Source organism: Lygodium microphyllum, chromosome 25 (assembly GCF_053477565.2).
Source record: "Lygodium microphyllum isolate KBCC chromosome 25, Lygodium_microphyllum_v1.1.10, whole genome shotgun sequence".
Taxonomy (NCBI): Eukaryota; Viridiplantae; Streptophyta; class Polypodiopsida; order Schizaeales; family Lygodiaceae; genus Lygodium; species Lygodium microphyllum.
Window position 1 is genome coordinate 118540775 of NC_141159.1, and position 26729 is coordinate 118567503.

Here is a 26729-nt window from a genome sequence, read left to right on the forward strand (position 1 = left end):
ACCAACCTTCTGTAAATGTCTACTAGTGTGTGCAGGTCCTTTTTTAGCCTCCTGTATCATATGAAAATGTAGATATTGGCCTATTTCAAGTGCCCCTACAATACCACAAGCTTTGAAGCCATAACTCAGTGCAACACTTAATATCTGCTTGAAGGGTAGCTCTTGGCCTATTTTAGAAGCTCCTATAGTAGCACATGCTTTTAACTAGGAAGGAAATGTAATAGCAATAGGCAACAAGTCTTTTAGTTGCATTTGCTAGAGATACTCTAATGCCTATTGTTGTAGCTCAGGTAGCACTAATCAATTCAATATATTTCAATATATTCATTTCATTATGTGTACATGCAAAGCATATTTTAGGAAAATTTCTTTCTATTGCTCATCATGATGCTACTTAACAATGGCAAGTGTTGTAGTTGCATTTTCCACATTTACATCCTTACCTAGCCTCAATGCATCATTGTGTATCTAGCCCATAGTGAGCTACTATTGCAAGAGAATGATGTTCCACCATGGTGTCAACTTTGCAGCTGGAAGGGAAAGAAGTGCTAGTCAATTCTACAGTTTCAAGAAGACAATCATAGTAGATAAAATGTAACATTGCCTGCAAATATAAGCATGTTTTGACTTTAGTCCCATTTCTCATAAATTGTCATTTCTGGCAATCAATTTGGTGTCCTCACCATAGCCTTTTTACATTATCCTACCTTGAGTAGAAGCTCCTATCCCGTGTGAGCTTACAGGTGAAGATCATCTACCTAATGTTTCCCTTCACCTCCATAATCTACAAGGTTTGCTCTGGCTCTCACATTTCTTTCTATCTTTCCTTTTCTTTAATGAGATAGGCAAGTGCAATGACCTAGCCACACCTGCTATGTATTTCCTATAAACTCTATATCAAAGAACCATGTAGGCTCTCCTCAAAATGTGGAGCAAAAACCCCAAACACAAAAAGGAATTTCAATTTAGATCAATGGATTAAAGGGGGGTAAAGAAATAACAAATGACATCATGGACAAATCACATGCAACCCCTTTACATTCATAGGCAAGGCCATCACTCTCATTGCAAACTATATCATTCCCATTGCCATTGTGCCCTAGCTTCCCACTTGAATCAATCAGCCTCATCACCATTCCCACTACTACCACACATATCATTATCATCATATGACATCCAGATGTGAGAGACGTCTTCCAGTGATAATCACACTGATGCAACATGATTATTGATACTATCCAAACTTGCCGTGTTGCCAAACCCAACTCTTGACTACTGCCATGGCTACTAGACAACTACATTTAGAGACATCACTAATAAAAGAATATAATCAAATTTTCTACATCATCTCTTTGCTAAGGGAGATGTTTGTTGCATGATTGTCTTTGCTAGGGGAGATTCACAACATCATCATCTCATCAATGTCTTCTCTTGTACCACAAAGAGAGATGACTCAAACTAAATTGGCATACTTTGTGGCTTCAATCAAGCATCACATGTACTTCAATAACAAGGAAAAAACCAAGCTACACAATATATCAACTGCTTGAAATGGCTTGTAATGCATTGGCATCAATGCATTTATTCGATACATTCCACTTGCACGCATGTAAACATTGATCAATGCTAGTCTCATTTCTTGAATGTATGAAAGACCAAGAAAAAAAATTATCAATCACTTCGAAGGAATAGGATAAGCTACTTTGTCAAGAAACCACCAATAGTCAATTATCATCTCCAAATGAGTTAGAATTTGGAGATCTATCAATGTGAGACAACAAGTGCATGGGACAAAAGCTACAATGCATGAGCTTCAACCACTTCATGTTGAAGGAAAGATGGTACCTTCTAAGTCTCAATGAAGAAAGAATGAAGATCAAAAGAAACTTTAAGGCTGTTTCTTACAATGCAATTCTTCTTCGTATTATATAAAAGCATAAACCTTAGAAATGTTGGGTTATGGTCTTATATGGTTACAACTTGGAGAAATGGGTAGACCCAAGTGCAAGTTGTTCCCTCTAGGTTCTAAAGGACTTCAACGCTAAGCTTTTTTTCCTCCTCCTCCTCTTCCTCCATCTTTTGCAACACGTTCTCACTCTTTTTCTTTTTCTTTTTCTCTATCTACTTCTTATTCTATTTCCTCTTCATCATGGATACACCTGGTAGTACCATGTGCTAGAGGAGCTTCTTTTCTCTATTGTTCCATCAAAGCTCCCCACCATTGTCCATGCCCCTATCATGTCTTTTGTAGATGATGCAACCTTACTCTCTAAATTGTAGCTCTCTCAACCTATCTTCTCCATGCCTACATGAATAGCAATACTAATCATAGCCTCCTCAGCCACATTCTCATGAATAGCACCACACAATGACCCTGAACTCCTTTTGACCCAAGCCTATGTATTTCTTCCCTACCATCTATGCCGACCACCATGCAATGATCTTGGACCTCTTCTTCCCACCCAAGTATTTCCATTATTGCCTTACCATCAATACTTAGCACCGATTCCTCTACTACTTCACTCTCATTGATAAGATGTGGAGGTCACACATTAGCTTGTAACTTTCTCTCAAACCAATGTCAAGGGAGAGAAAGGGGCACTTTTTTTCCCTCCTTTTCATATGAATATGCAAGGCTTCAAAGTTAGAATAATTTACAGCAATAAATTTTATTTTAAATTAAATGAGGAAGCATTTTAAATCAGAGTCATTTCTCCAACATATTAATTACAAAGTCACGCCCAATAATCTTACTATTATGATTTAGAGCCATCCCACACACATGTAAATAAACTTCTATGTGTGTTGGTGATACTTTAGATGATTGCATTCACATGAAATCCAATTAAAGGTGGACCTTGCCATCAACAAACTGTGCTATGAGACTTTCACATAGAGAGAGAGAGAGAGCACACTTAGGGCAGAGAATACCTTCCCAAAATACCAAGGCTACCAACTCCTTGAGTCTTGCAAGTCCATGGAGCACCTCTAAAAATAGAGGTACTTCATTGATTGGATGGAGTTCTAACAACCTTGTTAAGTGCAATCAAATCACTCCTTTGCATTCATTTAGACTTCACTTCATCAACTCACACATGTAAATTTTACATGCACGTGTCTTGACTCTTACATGTGGTTGGGTAATGTGAGAGAGGAGATGGCAGCTCTCAGCTGGAAGTACATAGTAGACATTAGAGACATTGAGAGTGAAGACACGGCTTGATATACAGTACCATTCCCAAGCGTGTAAGTGAAAGTACAAAGTACAGTCCTTAAACCTTCTGGTTGTTAAGGTGCGTTCACACTCGAGAGATGTAAAGTACGGTGAGCGATCAAACTGTGTAACATAAACACAAAAAATAGAAAATAATGTAATTGGGAAAAAATCCCTCTCATACAGATAGTAAAAAGTGCCCCAGTGTCCTATTATGGATCATTGGCACTCTTATGTGATCATAGGTGTAAGTGAAACCCAAAAAACACCCCTAGAGTGAAAAGTGATTACCATACAAGGATCATCCGCCAAAGGAGATCAAATTTGAAGCATTGTGAAATGCTTCAAATTTGCTGCAAGGAAGAGCTTTGGTGAACATGTTTGCCACATTACTGGTAGTAGGATAGTAGACAAGGCTAATATCTTCTACATGCAACCTCTCTCTGATAAAGTGATAGTGGATCTCTATGTGTTTTGTGTGTTGGGTTTCGTGCCACTCCAATGGCACTCTGATTATCAATAAAACAAAGGAGTAGGCTATATGATAGATACATATCAAGGTTAGCCAAAAAATGTCTCAACCATACACAATCGACTATAGGAGTGAAAGTTGCCTTGTATTCAGCTTCACAAGATGATGTGGCAATAGTGGATTGTTTCTTGCTAAGGCAAGAAATGCAAGATAAGCCAAGAAAGAAATAGTTTCCACTTGTAAAGTGACATGAATCAAAATCATCAACCCAATCTAAATCATTGTAAGTATGTAATTGCAGTGGTCCCCCCTTGGCGTAAAGCAATCCAAGATTCCTATTACTCTACAAGTAACAAAAAAAACACTTCACAACTTGCCAATGTGACATGCATGGGTTGTGCATATATCTGCTTGGGACTGAAATTGCAAACTTAATATTTGGCCTTCTGTTGTATAAATAATTGAGGCATCCAATTGTTGGAGCATATATATGAATGTTAAATATATGACTATTATCATGCAAAGATAGTTTGAGTCGAGTCTCCATAGGTGTGCTAAATAATTGGCTTGCAATCTTAGAAGCCAAATCTCTCAAGTAGTTTACCAATATATCTAGAATGTGACAATCCAATGCATCTAGCATCATGAATAAACTGAATGGGCCAAATAGTAATGCAAAGGCCCCAAATCTGATATTTCAAAATTTTGCTACATTTTTTTCTTAAATGTTGGAATCTAATCAACATGTGTCTCTATGAGAAAAATATCATCTACATAAAGACAAATGTCAAACAAGGATCCTCCCTCTTTGCATACTTAAAGAGTAGACTCTAATGGGCTGTTAATGAATCTTGGGTTGAGTAAAAAAGCATCAATTTTTGCATACCAAGCTTGTGGAGCTTGCTTCAGACCACACAAAGCCTTTTTCAGCTTTCATACTAAGTGTTCAGATCCTTCAACTACAAAACCAATGGTATGTTGTACCTACACTTCTTTCTAAAGTTTCCCATGTAAAGATACAATTTTACATATCAAGTTGGTGCACAATCCAACCATAATGGGAAACCAAAGAAACAATCCACCCAATGATTGTCATACAGGATGTAGGAGCAAAAGTCTCCTCATAATCAATACCCTTATTTTGTGTATAGCCTTTTGCCACAAGACTAGCTTTGTACTCATCAAAGGATCCATCTTCTTTTCTTTTTAGCTTAGAGTCCCATTTAGTACCAATGAATTTCTTTCTGATGCGTAATGTCACTAAATCCCATGTTTGATTCTTCATAATAGAATCAAATTCAGCTTGCATTGCTACCGTCCAATGCACACTCTATTATGCATCCTTAAAACAATTAGGATCCTTATCATCAAGTGTGTGTATTTCCATAACAAACTCCATTGTATTAGCATGATCATGTAGTCGTACTTGTCTTCTAGTATAACCAACAAGCTCGGGGAAGTTACTATATGTATATTCTCTACATCACATTCGTTCAAGGCCTATATATAAATATCCTTATCTATGAATTTTTCCTAAATAAAACATAACCCTTTTCTATTCAATTTGTAAATAACCCCTTTATATTACACCCTTCTGTATGTAAAAAGTATATTAAAAATATATTTTAAAAATACCTTATTTTGAATCCACATGATGCACACATATATTCATGAGTAACTTACCAAGCCAGCAAGAGGAGCATCCAAATGACTATCTTTTATAGTCTGCAACTACCATCTAGGATTTGCCTAGCCTTTTGATTATGTACATGCTCATGATGAACCTCAATTTTAGCATCTTGCTAAATATTTAGATCGGCCATAGGTTGAATCTTTGCATTGGTTAATGGAGCAACCGGCTGAACATTTTGTTCATTTACTGAAACTCCAGCTCTATCACCGAAAGAATTTAATAGCATCCCTTCAAACACATCATTTGCAGCCTAATATATGTCAAAACCATCGAGAGATCATTCTAAATTTTCATAAAAAATCACATCCCTACTGACAAATAATTTCTTAGAAGCAAGATCATATAGCATGTATCCTTTGCTCTCACTACTATACCCTACAAATATGCACTTGACAACCTTGCTATCCAACTTCTTTCTCAATATTTTGGAAATATGAGCATATGCAAGACTCCCAAAAGTACAAAAGTGGCCAATTGAAGGTTTTCAACTGTTCCAAGCCTCAAAAGATGTGGCATTTTTCAATGCCATAGTAGGGCACCTGTTCAAAACATAAGAAGCATGCATAACTACTTCCATCCAAAAACCATGATGTAGATTCTTAGCTTTCAACATACATCTGGCCATCTCCATGAGTGACCAATTCTTCCTTTCTACAATCCCATTCTACTATGGAGTATGTATAGTAGCATACTGATGGTGGGCAATGCCTTTCTCCTTCAAAAAATTATTTCTAAACATGCATTTGCCATCATCAAATGTGACTTGCATACTACATTTTGATAAATAAGAAATGAACAATACATTCTTCTTTATCCCTAGCACATATAATGCATCCTACAAATGCACAATAGAGCCATCAATGGCTTTCAAGACAAACTCCCCAAGATTTCTAATAGGGTAAGATGCATTGTTGACACATTATATAGATTTGCCAATATGAGCTGTAGTAACATGGTAAATAAATCCTTGGGGAATGTGATGTGTTAGAAACACCATTGTCAAAGAACCAACTACTAGTATTCTTTGTAGAGTTGAATGCTTTATGTGCCCAAGGAGAAGCATAAATGTAAGTGTAAAAACATTAGTCACAATCCACTACAAAAGATGCAGACTCTATAGTAGTAGAAGGTGCATCAAAAACAAACATCCATGAATCCTTCTTCTCCTTGGCAATGCGCTTCTTGCACTCTATGATATTTTAGAACAATGATACTTGCTCTTCTTGGCTTGCATGCCCTTTGATTCTTATTTCTCTATGAAGTACCTAAACAATGCACTATTAAGCATAACAGGATTTGGACCTCTCAACCCTCTTCCACTCCTAGCATTGGATAGTGCAGAGTGGCCAATCTCGAAAGTGAAAACATGTGAATCTTATAGATTAAAGATTTTTGTAGATATTTAAAGATATATATGACCTAATGTAACTAATCGACAGGTGAAGATCACAATCTTCATGCCATTATAGGTTTTTGTGGATTCCTTTAAATGATGAGGGAGTTCAGAAAACAACATCAATGTTCATATGTAAATCAAAGAAATGTATGGACTTTCTTGATTAGAGTTGGGATATAAAAGAAGTGTATGGGATTATGTCCAAAGTGAAACGGAAATCTATTATTTGCAAATATATGATTGCATCACAAATTTTATTTTGACTTTATATTACATGAGATGGCATTATGTGAATGGAAAGACCATGGCAATTGATCAAGACTTACAAGATGATGCGGATAATCCTGTGATGTTGTTGGAGGTTTGGTTGGAGGATGAGCTCTTAATGATGCTTACCATAAGGGAAAATGCGTCTTTATGTCAAGTGCAAATGGACTTAAAGAATGAGGACCTAAATATCCCTACTACTTATTTGTTCAAGTGCAATGGTTACAAGGTAAATAGACTATGTAATCCAAAAGTGTAGTACATTATCACAAATACATTTTTCCTATTTGTGAATAATGTGAATCATGGTGAACCTTATTTTCATATGCCCTAGAGAAAAGAGAGAAATATTCTATGTAAGGACATTGACACTACACAAGTTTTCCTCTTGCCTCAATTAGTACAAGTGGAAATACAAATGCAAAATTGTAAGAAGGACAAAAAGTGATACAAATACTATTTGAATTCCATTTCCATAATGGCAATTTGATTACAAAAGCTCTGGATTCTATATGAGAGGAAATTTGCTTATTTGAATAATATAATTTTGGCATATTTATAATCTTTGCATCCTCTCTATATCAGAATTATCCAAATAGTCAGTGTCATCAGTCAAATGCTCATCATCTAAGTCAATGGCATTGGGATGGAGATATGGCATTCTGACTCAAGGTTCTAGGTGTGGAGCTGGAGGGTCATATATAGGTGCTATTGAGAGATTTTGATAAGGGTGTAGTCGATTAGATTTTCAACAATCTCTAATCTAAAGATAAGAAGCTCATCATATGTATAAGTTGCTAAGTACTCACCCTGCATATAAGCATAGAAATGAGACTAAGTATAAAATTGTTAAGGCCATGCAGGGTTACTTTAACAAAAAGTAAACTTACATTGCTCGTTTGTTTCCCAAGTAGATATTCTAGGAGTAGTTTTGCATTGTAACAAACTCTCCATCTACAACTACGCCTGTCACCTTGCTCCAGCACTCTGTAAAGAATAATTCTTGTGTTGTCCAACATTTTGTGGTCTTGAATCACTACCTCGAAGCCCTTTACTACCTGTTTCAAAGAAGTATTTTGGTAAAGAAAAACACATTTAGTGCACTTTTCTTTCTCTCCCTCTCCCTGTCCCTCTCATGGAACTTACTGCTTCACATTGTCATGGTATCCTTCATTTGAGTTTGTTAGAAAGCATCTCCATGTGGGAATATCATAAACAATCGAGCTCCAATGAGATCTACAAGGCAAGGAGGATAAGAAAGTTTGGCAACCAAAAAAATATTTGAGACAAGTTAAAAGAAACATACCAAAAAAGCCTTACCTTTCATGATATGCCATAACCAAATGTTGTACAAGATCCAAACAATCTTGGTACCACGGAACATGTCTAGATACAATGTTCTCTCCTAGGTCAAAACTATCAATAGGAGACAATCTATGATGAAAACCTTATCTTGAACATCATAAGGAAAGCTTACAAGAATTAAGTGTCAAGATTGTGGGAGAGAAGGAAGGAGTCTCACTTGAAGCTTTCTTGCTTGCACAATGGGGGAATACACACAAGGGTGGAGGCTGAAAAACAATTTTTCTGTTCTTAGTTGTGTAAGCCAAAAGAACTCAAGTACAAAGAAATAGAAGAACCCTATGTATGGGTCTCAAACCAAACTCAACTAACTAAGGTGGCATACTAACTGAGCCACGAACTAGAGTAGATAAGGATAGCTATCATGTAGCTATTATTCATCGGCGGTGTACCAACCGCGTCTACAACTAACAAGTCGGTGACATAAATACACAACGGTCACCCTGGCGTATCACGAGTGGAGCTCGATATCTCAACACTCCCCCTCGAGCTCAATCCCAATTCCTGCACACCAAGCAGGTCTCTAAACTTGCACAGCTTCTCTGCGCCCAATGCCTTTGTGAATATGTCAGCTACCTGATCCTCTGTGCTGACATAAACTAGATCAATAAGACCTAGTAAAACCCTCTCTCGCACATAGTGATAATGCACCTCAATGTGCTTTGTTCTAGCATGATAGACTGGGTTATTTGCCAAGTGTATACTACTCATGTTGTCACAATAAATGACAACTGGCCCATCTATAGACTGATGCATATCATAAAGTAGCTTATGCAACCAAGCTACCTCACATGCAGCCATTGCTGCACCCCTGTACTCAGCCTCTGTGCTCGACAAGGCAACTGTAGGCTATTTCTTGCTGCTCCAAGTGACTGCAGCACTCCCAAAAGAGAACACATATCCACTGGTAGATTGTTTATCAGAAATACTACCAGCCCAATCAGCATCAGTGTATCCATGCAACTGTATCTGAACCCCAGTCTCATAAAATAGTCCATACTGCAATGTGGACTTCACATACCTGAGTATGCGTCTAGCCGCATCCAAATGTGGTTTCCTTGGAGCCTGCATAAACTGACTTACCAATCCAACAGCATAGCTCAAATCTGGCCTGGTAATAGTCATATAAATCAAACTTCCTACTATGCGTCTATACATAGTAGGGTCTTCTAGAAGCTCACCTGCATCTGTGCTCAGCTTCACATTCTGCTCCAAAGGAACTGAAATAGGCTTACAGCCTGTCATCCCATATTTGGACAGCATGTCCAATCCATACTGCCTCTGCAAGAGCTGTATCCCTCTTGGTGATCTAATCACCTCAATGCCCAAGAAATAACACAGCTCTTCCAAATCCTTCATCTCAAACTTTTGCTTCAATAGCATTTTCACATTAAGGATATCTTCATCACTGTCACCTGTCATAATCAAATCATCAACATAAATGACAAGTAGCATAATACCTTTCTCTGTTTTTCTCACATAAAGTGAGAAATCTGCCTTGGAAATTTGAAAGCCAACAGTGACAAGATACTATCCTATCTTGTCAGACCATGCTCTAGGTGCTTGCTTCAAGCCATACAAGGCTTTCTTCAACCTGCAAACAAACTCAGGATGAACAGCATGCACATAACCTGGTGGCTGCTCCATATAGACCTCTTCTTGCAAATCACCATGCAAGAAGGCATTCTTTACATCCATCTGATGTAAAGACCATCCCTTTGATGCAGCCATAGCAATGACTACTCTTACGGTTGCCATCCTTGCAACCAGACTGAATGTTTCTTCATAGTCAATGCCATATGTTTGTGCATACCCCTTGACTACTAATCTTGCCTTGTATCTGTTCACAGAACCATCTGCATTGTGCTTCACCTTATAAACCCACTTATAGCCAATTGAATTTTTACCTTTAGGCAAAGGTACCAATTCCCATGTAGCATTTGCTTCCAAGGCATCCATTTCTTCATCCATGGCTTTCTCCCATTTTTCTTTTCCCATGGCTTGCTCAAAAGAAGTGGGTTCTAGTTCCTGTATCACTTTGACCATATATGCATAGTGAATGGCTGTAAATCCATCATATTTCAGCCTATCCACAGGATACCTAGCTCTCGTAGACCTGCGCAAAGTAGGTTCATTCCCAGGTGCTCTCAAAACATCCCTGGTCTTCCTTACTCCAAGTGTAACAATAGAAGGAATACCCAACTCATCATCAATGCTCTGTTCTGAGCCAGTGGATTCACCATCCACATAAGAGTGACCTGCATTCACATCAAACATGGGCTGATCAACCTTCTCTTTTCCTTTTCGTGATACCTGCATACCACTATCTGCATTACTTTGAGAAGATTCTCCTGATCTCAATCTACCTGTCCATGGCGAAGAATGTGAACCACTGCTAGAGGACGCTCCAGGTCCACTAATATTTTGTGACTGCTGCTGTGAATTCTGTGCAACATTACCATTTTGTGTATCTACATCATCAATCACATTTACTAGTTTATACTAGCTACTCATCTCATCAAAAACAACATCTCTGCTCACTGTAAACTTACGAGTAGAAGGGTTATAGCATCTATATCCTTTTTGCTGCAGAGAGTAACCAATAAAGATGCACTTCTCAGCTTTTGGATCCAACTTGGATCTCAACTCATCTGGAACATGTACATAGGCAATGCAACCAAAAATTTTCAAATGAGAAATATCTGGTTTCCTACCAGTATACCTCTCCTCTGGAGTCATCCCATGTATTGCTGCAGTGGGCGTCCTGTTCATTATGTAGACTGCTGTAGCAACTGCTTCAGCCCAATAAAAATCTGGCAGGTGTTTTTCATTGAGCATGGCACGAGATACCTCTCCAATATGCCTGTTTTTCCTTTCTACAATTCCATTTTGTTGTGGGGTATGACTACATGAATATTGCTGCTTTATGCCATGCTCCTGTAGGAACCTTGCAAACTCATTTGAGAGGTACTCTCCCCCTCCATCTGACCTTAGGCATTTTATCTGCAGACCTGTTTCTTTTTCAACCATAGCTTTAAGAGTTTTGAAATGCCCAAAAACTTCACTTTTCTTTTTCATAAAATACACCCAAACTTTTCTGCTATAGTCATCAATAAAATTGACAAAATAATGACAGCCTCCAAGAGATGCAGCTTTAGTAGTCCACACATCAGAGTGGATTAATTCCAATGGCTTCTTACTCTCTTGAACATGTCTAGGAAATGGTTTCCTTGCCTGTTTTCCAAACTGACAGGCTTCACATACCTTATCCATTTCTGCAACCTTGAATTTAGGCAATCCTGCAACAATGTTTTGGGCCTGCATTGATTTAAGTCGATGTACATTAACATGACCAATACGTTTATGCCAGATATCAATATCTGCAACTACACCGGTCCCATGTGCAAACATTGCTGCACTCAATTCAGACATGTCTGCATCCAATGTAAACATTCTGCCCTTCTTCTTTCCTTTTGCTATCAAGCGACCTTTATTTTTCATATCCTCAACAAAGCATCCATGAGGATTAAATCTGACCTGCAAGCCCTGCTCAACCATTTGACCAACAGAAACCAGATTCTTGGTGATATTCGGGACATGAAATACATCGGACAGGTATTTCTTTTTCCCATCCTGCATAGACAAATGAATTTTTCCAATCTACACAATAGGATGTGCAGTATCATCACCAGTCTCCACAAATCCTGGTTTTTCCTTTTTCCTTGCATCCTCCATCCATTCTGCATGACCTATCATGTGGTTTGATGCACCTGAGTCAACATACCATACATCATTGCTTTCTTCTGCACTTGTCACAGAATTGTTCATGTGCTGCACCATAAACAAATGCTCATTTCTGTCATCACCCTGTCTACTAGAAGATGCATAATTCCCTTGTTGCAATTTTCCATTCATTATGTCATTCTTCTTTTTATAACAGTCTTTAGCCATATGACCCATTTTACCACAGTAGTAGCATTCAACATTACTGTTTGCATTTTGGCCTCTTTGCCATCCACCACGACCTCTTTGGCTCCCCCTGCCTCTAGAGTTACCACGTCCTCCTCCATAGGACTGGTTTTCTTGAGTTTACTGCATATTCTGATTTCTACCACGGCCTCCAAATCGGCCTCCTCTACCTCTGCCTCTATCTCTTCCAGCATTTGAGTAGAAGACAGCTTCTTTTGAAGTTCCTCCTGAAGAAGATGCACCACCATTTCTCTGCTCCTCAGAAATTAGAAGAGCAATCAACTCCTCAAAATCAGGAAATCTTTCACGAACTGAAATGGATGTCCGAAACTATGCATAATCCTTTCCTGGACCATTCAAGGTCACAGGAACTAAATCATCATCTTCCACTGGCGACCCAATGGAAGCAAGTGCATCTACAATCTTCTTCACCTTCATGTGGTAGTCATTGATGCTCATATTTTCTCTTTGCACATTATGCAACTCTTGCTTGAGCTGCATTTTCCTGGCTTGAGTATTTGTGCTATAAATTTTTGACAAAGTATCCCATGCCTCCTTTGGCGTACTTGCATCCTGAATATGCACAATCATAGAGTCTGAAATGCTGATAGACAGCCAATACATAACTTTCTTGGCTCTCTCATGCCATGCTTTAAATGCCTACATTTGCTGTTGATTGGGAACATCAGGAAGAACTGGTTCTTCTTCATTTCTTGCAACAAATTCCCAATATCCTTTTCTCATAAGGAAATTCGTCATTCTAAACTTCCATGCTTGGAAGTTGTTCTTGTCAAGCTTTTCAGTGACAATCTGTGAAAGAGAATCAGACGCCATTACAGAACACTGCAAAAAATTCTGTCACTGCAAAAAACACAGCTTCACCCTCACAAGGGCAAATCTGCAAAACTGGCGAAAGTGGTATTTGACCACACAGTCACTTCCTAGTGACGATTTTGTATAAACAGGAACCAAGGATGATTCTGTAACTCCCAATGTCTCTGCGCACAAGCATACGATGCAATTTCTACAGTAACTTTTCACCGACCTCTAGAACAATGGCTGCACAGCATAAAACTGGGCCTTTTCCTGAGTGCGTGCAGAAAACTTCCGCCTCCAAAACAGGCCCCGAAATGGCCTCAAATCAAAAAAACAGGGTCGCCAAGGGCTAAAGCCCTTGCCCGCAGCATATACTGCTCACTTGCTTCACCGCGAAGGGCATCTCAACCTGAGACAATGCACTCCTGCACTTTCCGGCTGTGCTACCTGCAGAGATCTGCTCCCAAAACAGAAAATGAAAGCAACACTGCTCCTCTTACCAGAACACCGCGAGCTTGGCTTGCTTTCTTGAGCTCCTTACCACGAACAAGGCTCTGATACCATGTTAAGATTGTGAGAGAGAAGGAAGGAGTCTCACTTGAAGCTTTCTTGCTTGCACAATGGGGGAATACACACAAGGGTGGAGGCTGAAAAACAGTTTTTCTCTTCTTAGTTGTGTAAGCCAAAAGAACTCAAGTACAAAGAAATAGAAGAACCCTATATATGGGTCTCAAACCAAACTCAACTAACTAAGGTGGCATACTAACTGAGCCACGAACTAGAGTAGATAAGAATAGCTATCATGTAGCTATTATTCATGGGCAGTGTACCAACCGCGTCTGCAACTGACAAGTCGATGACATAAATACACAACGGTCACCCTGGCGTATCACGAGTGAAGCTCGATATCTCAACATTAAGTTGCAAAAGCAAATAAATAGTAATATTTAGGCCATATTGAGAGCGGAATTTTGGTGCCGAGAAGTACTTAAAAATGGCTAAAAATTATGAATATCAAGGGAAAAATATCCAATGTCAAAGGCGGCGGCTCGATCTAGGACGATTTTAAGCACCAAAGTGCTTTAAAGGTGCCCGACAGACACTTGTTGATTTTTCATAATTTTTTAGATAGTCGTGCGGGTTGACACGAGCTACTGGCCAATGCGTGATGCTAAGCTGGACGCCCAGGATTTTTCAGAATTCAATTCCGTGTCCGGACGAGGAAATGGCCAAGGAAACGGTCAAGATGCGAAGAGGTGGACATTAGAGTGGCCAAAGTGGGCATAACTTTTGGGAGCCCAAGAAATTTAAATGTCACATGAAAGTTTGATGCAAGGAGAGCATGAAATCGTGGAGAGAGGAGGCGCCAGGATGCACCCGAAAAATGTGCCTCCTCCTCCTTCATCATGGCATGGAGGTTGTATAGAACCTATCAAGCAGATCATTGGCCCTCATTCCCCTCTGTATGCTGATCTTATCGCTGCCCTTCGCTCCTCAATTGATGGCCTGAATGCTGAGATAGAAATCTAGTCTTTCTCTCTCCTCTCTCTCTCTCTTCTAAGGGGGAGTTCATGTGGGAAGAGGAAGGAAGAAGAAAGAATGGTGGAGGCTTGTCCGGCATGGATCGGATTGCTTCTCGGGCTGGAAATGGTGATTTGTGATCGTGCTGAGCATGAAGTGCTGCTGATTTTCAGATTTGCAGCCATGGACATGAAACCCGAAACACGCAAATAAGCAGTAATTCAATTTTTTCAAAGGAAATTTGAGATTTTATGGCTTTTGATTGATAAAATGTTGTTCATGTGGCCTAAAAATTGTTTATGTTACTTTTTTCCATGAGTACTTGTTGATCATAATCAGAAAATCAGAAAAATATGCATCTTGTGGCTCAAAATAATACGCTAAAACACGTAAAATATGGAAAATCAAGGGAAAATGATGTTTTTGGGCATAAAAATGGAAGAGTAAATAGGAACACCAACTAAATTTTCATTTTTGCTGCAATAAGGAACTAAGGGTCACAGCCCATAACCTATCTTGATTTTTAAGTAATTAAATAATGCAAAAAATAAGGGAAAATACAATAAAAATAGAGAAAAACCATAAAAAATAGGGGAAAAATGCATTTTGGGTGCGGAAAATTAATGAAAATTAAGAACAATGTTTGTGAATGTTTGTGGGGACTGAAGCATGAGGATTTTCCTCAGTTCAACCCCACCTTCTTATTCTAGTGTGTGTTTCCCGCTTTTTACACACATAAAATGATGGCAAAATGCCCTATAAATCTATACAACAATGCAACATTTGATCGATGGGAGGGTAGAGTGGTTAAAATGTGTCTAAATGTGAAGTAAGATGATGAAAAGATTGCTAGCTTTTGTTTGCATGCCATATAGGTTGGTGAATAATTATAAAATAAGGGCCTAGTAGCACGAGGGTTTCCTCGGTGCTAGGTTTGTGCAACGCCGCATAAGAACGGTAGTTGAAAATGATTGAAAGGATGTTTTCCACATGTGCACAATATTGATTTTATAATTGTTTGAGCACTTGGCATCCACAATATGCATAAATCATGGAAATATTTAAAGGTATCAGAAATCCTGGATGCACATCAATTGTTTTCATTAGGATCTTGACCCATGTTGAGTGAGAGACAGGACACCCTAAGCCATAGGCTAGTGGTGGGGTCTAAGGAAAAGAGAAGTAAGGACAATGGTACATTCCTATATACGATTAAATGGTACCTTGAGTGGATTTTGTGCGAAATGTTTATATGTTGAGCGACGCATCGAGGGGCCAATTCCCAAGGTGTAGGAGAGTCGCAGAGGGGTGGCGGCATTCAGCCGTTGGAGGACCCCCTATGTCTGTGCTTCGTGCCATTAGGCAATGTGTAAGGGACTCCCTCTGAGGAGTAGTGGGTGAGAGAAGAGTGGACTACAAACGACGTAATACAAACGCAAGACATTTAGGAAGGCAATGTATGTGTCATCAACGCTCCTGGCCGCGAGGCTGTGGGTTGTTGAGCGCGTGAGATAGAGGTCCGGCTAGTGCACGAGCTAGTGCCGGCCCGTTCTAGGTTCCATCAGTGGTGCGTTTTCCGGGAGCCGCTTAAAAGTGGCGGTCCTCGAATCCTGGTTATCTATGGACCAACTTGCAGTTTATGCTAAAGGACACTGTGATTGATCCGTTATTTATTGATAAGCATCGTCTAGCAGAAATCCAAAAGCAAGAAAGAGACGAAAGAGCTAGGCGACGTGCTGAAATTTTTAGGAGACATTCCCCTAAGCATAGCGGTGCTGAACCCTTATGAGGGAGTGGATCTAGTGGTCTTGGGGCCACAAGCAGTAAGTTAGGAGAAGGTGGAAGCTCTAGTGCTCCCCTTCCTTCCATAAGCCAGTCTACATCAAGTGCGGGAGGTGCAACCCCACCGTCCCTTATTCCTAGTGCAAATCCGATCCTCGTCATGGCGCAGCCTATTGCAATTCCAGCAGGAATGATGGATTTTCCGGCTCTAGGTTACCCGCTACCCATTTTTAATGGGCTAGTTGAGGAAGATGCGGAACTCCACATTAGGGAGTTTCAAAAGCTGATCTTTAACTGTCGCATTCAAGAAGAAGGACATTTAATGATGTTCTTCAACATGACTCTCAAAGGAAGAGCCGCTATATGGTATCATGGTTTAGAAGCCGGAACCATATTGAATATTGATTCATTTTATGGAGCTTTTCGAAGGGAGTTTGCCCCTGAAAGGGGTGGACAATATTGGTTGCGCGTACTCAACGTGACCCACCAAGAACCACACGAGGATATTCGTGCTTATGCGAAGAAAATAAAAGAGGTTTTCCGTAAGTTGGACACCTCTATTCCTATCCCCGCATTTGCCCAATTGCAATATTTCCTACATGATTTGGACTTTAACATCCAATTGCAGTTGAGTACGTCCCCTTGGGGGATATAGATACTGCCATTACACGAGCACAAGAGGTGGAATCCTGACTACAAGCAGCCTATGCTTCTCAAGGCAATTTGAATATGGGTTTAGTATTGGGAAACAATATGACGATGGCCAATGGCAGTAGTGGCCAAGGGATAGCAATGGCTAACCCTAATGGGAGAGGGAACATGATGTAGAATGTCCCTTTATTACCAGCTCCCCCTAGCATGCCGATGCCTACGGGCAGTCAAATGGCTCCAAATGGTGGAGGCCAGGCGATTAATTCTAATACCATGCCTATGGCTCAACAACCAGTGCCTAATCGAATTGTTAGGCCGATGGAACGACATGGTAATGACCAAGGCTATGAGTCGAGCGCTTCCAATGTTCTTGGTGAGGTTAAGGACATGATGAACCATTATACCGACATGATTACGGAGCAGTATCGACAAATAGCCGTTGATGTCAACTTCCTTAAAAAACAACAAAATTTGATAGGAAGTAGATACCCAGATGAGGGTGCACCTTCGAGGTTTAGTTGCAAATGGTGTGGTGGGCAGCACTATCCAAGAAATTGCCCAAATGTTAAGTGCGACATTTCTGGAAAATTTGGCCATTTAGCAGCTACTTGCTGGAGTAAGATCAGTTCCCTCCAGCGAGGTAGTCGGCAACCAGGGCCTGTTAATCATCGTGTGCAAGGAAATGATTCCCAGCGAGAAGATGGGCCTAAACAAATACTTCAACGACCAAAGACTACAGTGGAGGAGCTACCCAGTGGTAGTGGGGTTAGTTTGATTGAGGCTGTACGCATTAATGATGCTGAAACCTCTAATTTGCAAGCTGTTCTTACAAGAGGCCAAAAGGGTAGAGAAGCCCACAAGGATAAGCCTGTCGCGACGGAAACCCTAAACAAGGCGACAAAGGAACGCAAGTTTTGGATCCTGCCATGGAAGGGGGACCTTTGAAGCCCGTGGAAAGTAAAGCCGATAAGGAACCACCAAAGAAGAAGGTGAAAGTAAAAAAAGAGGAAATAAAGCCAGTTCAGCGACCTAAAGAGCGGATGGTTTGGCGTGAAAAGCGAGCTCTATCGAACTATCATGAATTCGATCTGGCGAGCTCTCTTTGTGAAGTCAAGCCGGACGTGAACCTCTTACAGCTTATTAAGCTTTCCCTAGGAGTACGCAAGGAATTTAGGAAGATCCTACGTACCGGGTATATCGTAGAACCTTTGGGTGTTGCGTGAGTTGGTGATGATTGGTTCGAGCATGCTGAGAAGCATTGCCCAAGGGTTGCAACCTATGTCGATGGGATATTAGTAGATTATGCCATTGTCGACACGGGATCATCTGTTAACATTATGAGTTTTGAACTGATGGAAAGGTTAGGTCTTGCGATCCAGAAAGATACCTCCACAATTCTCAAAATGGCAGATGATAGTTTGAGATAGCCGGAAGGCTGCATTACTAAGGTCCATGTCACTGTTGCAAATGTAGAATGCCTGTTGGACTTTAGGGTGATTCGTTTTGCAGGGCGCCCAAGTTACCAAGTATTACTCTGACGACCTTGGATCTTGCAAGCGGACTGCCAAGTGGATATACCCATTGGTCGGCTGATATTCGACAGAGGTGCCCAACGTGTGGTGGTTGATGCTTATCCTGAGTCCCCACAGAGTGAGAGAGCTCCCCTATCTTCTACAGAATTGGAGACATTAGAAGATTTATCTGCCAGTGAGACATCATCGAGTGATGAGTCCAAAGAGGGATCCACCACGGAAGACATCTATCAGATTACTTTGAATGAGCCGATAAAGGGCCAAGATTGTATAAGAGATGCAGATGTTATTGAGCTAGACCTTGGTACGCCTGATGATTCGCGGCCAATCAAATTAGGTTCTATGCTTAACACAGCAGAAAGGGAGGACTATGTGGCCTTGATTCAGGAATTCCGGGATATCTTTGCCTGGAGTTATGATTAGCTGAGAGGCATTCCTCCTAGTCTCGCTGTTCATACAATTCCGTTGAAAGAGGGCAGTCGTCCTGTACGACAGAAAGTAAGGCATATGCCTTTCGAACTGAGGGACGGGTTGTTTGAAGAGTTACAGAAGCTTCGGAAAGCAGGTTTGATTTTTCCTGTGCAACACACGGAATGGTGTTCGCCAGTTGTGATCAGAAAGAAGAAAAATAATCAAATTCGATTATGTGTAGACTTTAGGGAGCTGAATAAGCAGACAGTTAAGGATTACTACCCGTTGCCATTTATTGACCAGATTTTGGATCAATTAGTGGGTAGGGAAATATATTCGTTTATGGATTGCTTTGCAGGATACAACCAGATGGCAATTGCAGAAGAGGACAAGTTGAAAACAACTTTTATTATTGTATTTGGTACTTTTGTGTACCATGTGATGGCCTTTGATTTATGCAATGTGCCTGATTCGTGGCAACGAACAGCAGATAAGACATTCGGTGACATATCCCCTGAAGAGTTGAAGGTATTTATTGATGACTTAGGGGCCGCCACCATGAGAGAAAGGCAGTTAATCATTTTAAGAAAATGCTTTGAGCATTGTAGACAATTTTGCATCACCCTAAACCCATGGAAGTGTGTTTTTGGAGTACCTTATGGGCTATTGCTAGATTATGTGGTCAGTTCGGTAGGAATTGCGACAGACCTCGAGAAGGTCAAAGTTATAGTTGCCATGGGTCCATCACGCACTCCGAAGGAAGCTCATAGCTTTCTGTCTTCGGTTGGTTATTACCGTACATTCATAAACGCCTTGGCAAAAAGAACGTTGCCGCTTACAAATTTATTGTCCTTTAGCTGTTTGTTTGTATGGGGTGACCCTTGTAAGGTAGCATTCGAGGATGTGAAACAGGAGCTAGCAAGAGCACTCGTTTTAAAAGCACCTAAAAGAGGTGAGGTGTTCTATATATTTTCGGCAGCCACCATGTATAGTATCAGCTGCTGTTTAGCCCAAATTTGGGAAGAGAAGTGGTACCACCCGATTGCTTTTGCTAGTCGAAAGCTAGGGGTATCCGAAATCAATTATACCTACATGGAGAAGTTGTGTCTAGCGATGGTCTTTGGGACCAAGAAATTCAGGCATTATATTCTCTATGAGAAATTCGTGCTTTATACGAAGGCGGAGGGGATTTGATTATTGATGAATAAGCCATAGCCGCCTGATCGTCTAGCAAAGTGGTTGATCACTTTGCAAGAATTTGATTATGAAATCAAGAGTAAGCCACCAAGGTTGCAAGGCATCGTGGAATGTCTTGTGGACTTTGGGGAGCCGAAAGAATCTGTGGGTGGCTGAAGGTAGTGATATGGAGTTGTTATTTAAAATAGATACGACATCTATTCCGTCCTGGTATGCTACAATAATGCATTATTTATCAACGGGAGAGGCGGGATCCGAATTATCTAAAGCTGAGAGAAGGAAAATTAAGCAGCAAGCGTTAAAGTTTGCCTTGATCGCAGGTACATTATATCGGCAAGGGGTTGATGACATTTATCGCCAATGTGTGATGCCTGACGAGGTGCCATTCATTTTGGAAGAGTGCCATGATTCCGCTTGTGGCGGCCATTTTGTTGGACGGCTTACAGCACAAAAGGCTTTAAGAGCAGGTTATTGGTGGCCTGCCATCTTCCAGGATGCGTTTGCGTATGTTAAGAGATGCGATATTTGTCAATGACATGATAATCGAGGGAATAGGAAATGACCACTTACCCCTATTATGGCGATACTTCCATTTGAGAAGTGGGGAATAGACTTTGTGGGTCCTATTACTCTGTCGTCAACTGCGCAAAAGAGATACATCATTGTAGCAACTGACTACTTCACAAAGTGGTCAGAAGCACGTGCAACAAGGAAAGATGATGCTAAAAAAACTGCTAGTTTTCTTTTAGAGCTGATAATATGCCATTTTGGTCCGCCGAAAGAATTAGTGTCGGACCGCGGAACCCATTTCCTGAATAAGGTGATCAAAGGTCTGACAGAAACTTGGCAAATCAAGCATAAAAAGACAACCCCATATAACCCGCAAGCCAATGGGCAAGTTGAAAGCACCAACAAGCAGCTTGTGGGCATCATGTCCAAAATTGTGTCTGAAAAGAAACGGGATTGGGATAAAAAGTTATGCATGGCAATGTGGGCCTATAATACGACTTTCAAACGAGCCACTGGCCATACCCCGTTCAAGTTAGTATATGGGGACGAGTGTGTCTTGCCTTTAGAGATTGAGCTGCCGACTATTCGGTTTGCCATCAATCATTCTTTGAGTAATGAAGACGCACTTTTTGAGCACTTGACGACACTGGAACATTTAGATGAGCTTAAGCTACAGAGCTTATCGCACCAAGAAGTGGCGAAGCACCGAATGAAGCAGCTACATGACCTCAAAGCCAAGAAATACACCTTCAAGAAAGGACAGCTTGTTCTATATTATGACGCACGACGTGAATTATTTCCAGGCAAGCTAGAGCCCAAATGGGACGTGCCCTATAGAATCGTGAGAATAGGAAAGAATAAATCTACAGTTTTGTTAGCTGACCTTGAGGGGATAGAATTTAAAAATAAGGCTAATCTTAATAAGATTAAACCTTATTATTTCTGATTGCACTAATACTATGACTGCCTTGCAGGTCTAGGCGAGATCAATCAAATATCTGCAAGGAAATTGTGATAGAGGTTGATGGGTCGTCTGATCCCTTATTTAGAACACCCATATTTAGAACAGAGGTATCATTAGGGAAAGCTCATTTGGTAGAGCAAAGGATATAAGGTGACTGAGCAAGAAGGTGGGACATTTATTTGGGAGATCAAGGTCTTCTGCCATCACTACCTACAAGTTTTGACGAGCATCCCTGTTGAATTCAATGATGATGGAGGGATGGAGCCTACAGTCCACCCGTTGAATATGCTGAATTTCGATTACCATAATTACGAGTAGAGTTCAGGATGGCGGGATATGTAAACCCTTTATGGACGTACACCTTGTACTTTGATGGGGCGTCCAGGGGTGCATGCAAAAAAGGAAGTGTAGGAGTTGTCATCCGGGACCCCCAACGACGCATTGTCATGAAGTTAGCTGCTTATCTCGGGGTGAATTTTACCAATAATATGGCAGAATACAAAGCCCTGATTATGGGTTTGAATATTGCCAAGAAGGGTGGTATCCGCCAGTTATTGGTGAAAGGGGACTCTCAGTTGGTTTTAAATCAACTCAATGGGACGTACATGGTACGGAACCCCATCCTTTGCATGTACCATCATACTGCCATAGCCCTGCTAGACGAATTTGATAGAGTGTCTTTTCAACTGATTCCACAAAATTGGAATCAGTTTGCCGATTCATTGGCTAATTTTTTGTATGAAGAAGACCTCTTCTTTAATTGTGGCCCTTGTCCCGATATATCTATTGATGGTGAGACAGGACCTGGTTGTTTGTGGGGTATGCTTTCTGAACATGCCCTCTTTGGCAGACGATGGTTGATCTGGGTAATGCAGAGGGTAAGCGAGACTCATCTGCCTTTATTATCTTGGACTCATAGACTGATTAGACGACATGTGATGCGAACACCTCTTGCGATATACGCAGGAGGGATGGGTCATAATTTAATGCACTTAGTTTAGGCCTACGAGCCTCTATTCCCCTGGGAGTGGTATGCTTTGATGTCTATCATAGTTGTTTCTAGGAGGATGTTATGCGTAGTAGTGTTTTATTTCATTAGGCCAAGAGGGCCGATTCAGTTTTGTAGTGAAGTGGTTCATTTCATTAGGCCAAGAGGGCCATTTCCCTATCTAGTGCGGGTGCGTTTAATCGAGTTTTTGTTTTAAGTGTTGTGCTGGACAGGTTTCATGGTTCATGGAATTTGGTGGAGCCTGGAGGAGCCTTTGCTGTGATGGACTCTTCTTGTGGCCAATCCAGGTGAAACCTCTCCTTTATGAGTACCTTTCTTTCCTGTTATATGTGTATTTGTACTTGTCGAGGGGATATATTTTTGTTGGGGACCGGCAACCAAGGCATGAAGTCCCAGGTTTAGGCTCTGTATGTTTGAGGGAGGTCGGAGTAGTCACCGCCTCCTGTAAAGACATTGTCAGGCATCGAAATACCTGTTTTAGAAGGAAGTCTTAGTGGCCATGTTCTGCTAGCCTGCTAAGTAGCCGTCCTAGGAGTTCTTGTTAGTAGTGAGGCAGTTAGAGAAGCCTGCCAGAAGATAATGATGATGATGCCAAGAAACCCTGAACATTCTAAAAGATGAATATAAATATGAAGGTGTGTAAAAAGGGGTTCTAACCCCTATCAAAGAAAAGAACAGAAATGAAAATGAATAGGCAGTTTATCATCGCCTTGCGAAGGCCTGGTATGTTCTTGGGGATGAGTCAACCCGGGGCCGATACCTTGTCTTCCTAGGGGTGGCTTCTTGCTGAAAAAAAATGATAAAACAAGGAATGTTGGAGCAAAAATAAAAGTGAGCGTTAGAAAAGATTAAGTGTCGCCTTGCGAGGGCTTGGTAGGTTCTTGGGTGCCGAGACAGGTCTTGAGGCTAATGCCCTGTTCTCCTTGGGTCACTAAGCTCAGCTCTCTCCTTTTTACATGCCCAAGTATGTTAATCAAATAAAAACCCTAAAAGAAGACATGTATTAGAAGAAAATACTCCTTGATCAGGCTATAGGAGTCCTCGCCTTGTAGGAGCTCCTAGTTGTGTTGTCTTTAGTTGGTAAGTAGTTCAGACTACCATTTAGGACAACCTCTTTGATAGGTTTTTCAGCTTGGCTGTGTTGGAGCAGTTGGTCAATGACTCGCTTCAGATCTTCTATTAGATGATGCTAGGCCTACTCCTTGTGGATGTCATGCCTTGGTTCTGCCCAGGGGTAGGGGGAGCATTGTGGTGAGTTTTATTATATATTTGTTTTGTATCATCTTGATGCTTCTTTGGTTGTTTATGTGTGGATATGTTCGTGGATTCGACGGGCTGAGTCGCCCTATCCCGTGGTCGCCAATGAGAGCGGAATTTTGGTGCCGTGAAGTGCTTAAAAATAGCTAAAAATTATGAATATCAAGGGAAAAATATCCAATGTCAAAGGCGGCGGCTCGATCTAGGACGATTTTAAGCACCAAAGTGCTTTAAAGGTGCCCGAGCGACACTTGTTGATTTTTCATAATTTTTCATACAGTCGTGCAAGTTGACACGAGCTACTGGCCAATGCGTGATGCTAAGCCAGACGCCCAAGATTTTTCAGAATTCAATTCCGAGTTCAGACGGGGAAATGGCCAAGGAAACGGTCAAGATGCGAAGAGGTGGACATTAGAGTGGCCAAAGTGGGCATGACTTTTGAGAGCCCAAGAAATTTAAATGTCACATGAAAGTTTGATGCAAGGAGAGCATGAAATCATGGAGAGAGGAGGCGCCAGGATGCGCTTGAAAAATGCACCTCCTCCTCCTTCATCATGGCATGGAGGTTGTATAGAACCTATCAAGCAGATCATTGGCCCTCATTCCCCTCTGTATGCTGATCTTATTGCCGCCCTTCGCTCCTCAATTGATGGCCTGAATGCTGACATAGAAATCTAGTCTTTCTCTCTCCTCCCTCTCTCTCTTCTAAGGGGGAGTTCATGTGGGAAGAGGAAGGAAGAAGAAAGAATGGTGGAGGCTTGTCCGGCATGGATCGGATTGCTTCTCGGGCTGGAAATGGTGATTTGTGATTGTGCTGAGCATGAAGTGCTGCTGATTTTTAGATTTGCAGCCATGGACATGAAACCCGAAACACGCAAATAAGCGGTAATTCAATTTTTTCAAAGAAAATTTGAGATTTTATGGCTTTTGATTGATAAAATGTTGTTCATGTGGGCTAAAAATTGTTTATGTTGCTGTTTTTCACTTGTTGATCATAATCAGAAAATCAGAAAAATATACATCTTGTGGCTCAAAATAATACGCTAAAACACGTAAAATATGGAAAATCAAGGGAAAATGATGTTTTTGGGCATAAAAATGGAAGAGTAAATAGGAACACCAACTAAATTTTCATTTTTGCTGCAAGAAGGAACTAAGGGCCACAGCCCATAACCTATCTTGAATTTTTAGTAATTAAATAATACAAAAAATAAGGAAAAATACAATAAAAATAGAGAAAAACCATAAAAAATAGGGGAAAAATGCATTTTGGGTGCGGAAAATTAATGAAAATTAAGAACAATGTTTGTGAATGTTTGTGGGGACTGAAGCATGAGGATTTGCCTCAGTTCAACCCCACCTTCTTGTTCTAGTGTGTGTTTCCCACTTTTTACACATAAAATGATGGCAAAATGCCTTATAAATCTATACAACAATGCAACATTTGATCGATGGGAGGGTAGAGTGGTTAAAATGTGTCTAAATGTGAAGTAAGATGATGAAAAGATTTCTGGCTTTTGTTTGCATTCCATATAGGTCGGTGAATAATTATAAAATAAGGGCCTAGTAGCACAAGGGTTTCCTCGGTGCTAGGTTTGTGCAACGCCGCATAAGAACGGTAGTTGAAAATCATTGAAAGGATGTTTTCCACATGTGCACAATATTGATTTTATAATTGTTTGAGCACTTGGCATCCACAATATGCATAAATCATGGAAATATTTAAAGGTATCAGAAATCCTGGATGCACAGCAATTGTTTTCATTAGGACCTTGACCCACGTTGAGTGAGAGACAGGACACCCTAAGCCATAGGCTAGTCGTGGGGTCTAAGGGAAAGAGAAGGAAGGACAATGGTACATTCCTGTATATGATTAAATGGTACCTTGAGTAGATTTTGTGCGAAATGTTTATATGTTGAGCGACGCATCGAGGGGCCAATCCCCAAGGTGTAGGAGAGTCGCAGAGGGGTGGCGGCATTCAGCCCGTTGGAGGACCCCCTATGTCTGTGCTTCATGCCATTAGGCAATGTGTAAGGGACTCCCTCTGAGGAGTAGTGGGTGAGAGAAGAGTGGACTACAAACGGCGTAATACAAATGCAAGACATTTAGGAAGGCAATGTATGTGTCATCAACGCTCCTGGCCGCGAGGCCGTGGGGTTGTTGAGCGCGTGAGATAGAGGTCCTGCTACTAGTACACGAGCTAGTGTCGGCCCGTTCTAGGTTCCATCACATATGCACATGAGGAAAACATGCAAAATTTTTAGAGTTTCAGAATACCTTATGACTGCGGTCATTACATGATCATTGATCTCGTTTTGAAGGTCTGAGAGGACTTGAATTTCCTCCTCACTAAAGTGGATGGCACTAAGTAGCTGGTGTGGCCTTCTTAGAGACAACAAAACATAAAAAATGGACCTAGCATCTCAAGCGACTCTCATGATTGTCCTCATGCATACTAACATGGCTCTCTCTCTTTTGCGCGATTTCTCTCTCAGCCTCTATCTCCCTGGCCACCGTCTCATATGCTCCCTTTCTTCCTGGGAAAGTTTTTGGGCATTTAGCCTTGTGTTGTGAGAACTTGAGGTTGTAACATCAGTTGCTCTCACCTCCTTGCTCTTTTTTGAGGGGAGGAATCTTTAAAATTCCCTTTATCTTCCTATATATAATGCCTTGTGGGACTAGAAACTTGTCGTATCTAAACCTGA